Source organism: Eimeria mitis, genomic scaffold (genome assembly GCF_000499745.2).
Source record: "Eimeria mitis Houghton genomic scaffold, Emh_scaff2643, whole genome shotgun sequence".
NCBI lineage: Eukaryota > Apicomplexa > Conoidasida > Eucoccidiorida > Eimeriidae > Eimeria > Eimeria mitis.
This window is the reverse complement of record NW_013570985.1, coordinates 6981-7207: the sequence shown is the minus strand read 5'-3', so window position 1 is coordinate 7207 and position 227 is coordinate 6981.

Genomic DNA, 227 nt, shown 5'->3' with positions numbered 1-227 from the left:
AGTGCATCTTTTGTTACATCATCGATGTGCCTGCTCGCATCTATTTCAATAATACGGGGTGGGGGCCCCCTGGGGGGCCCCCTGGGGGGCCCCCGCACGCAGTGCCTGCAGGATAGGGGCCAGGCCCTCCTCGTACAGCTGTATACGTTTCTGAAGGACCTCAACCGCGTCGTCCTCTCTATGGGCCCCTGGGGGGGCCCCCTGGGGGCCCTCCTGGGGGCCCCCAG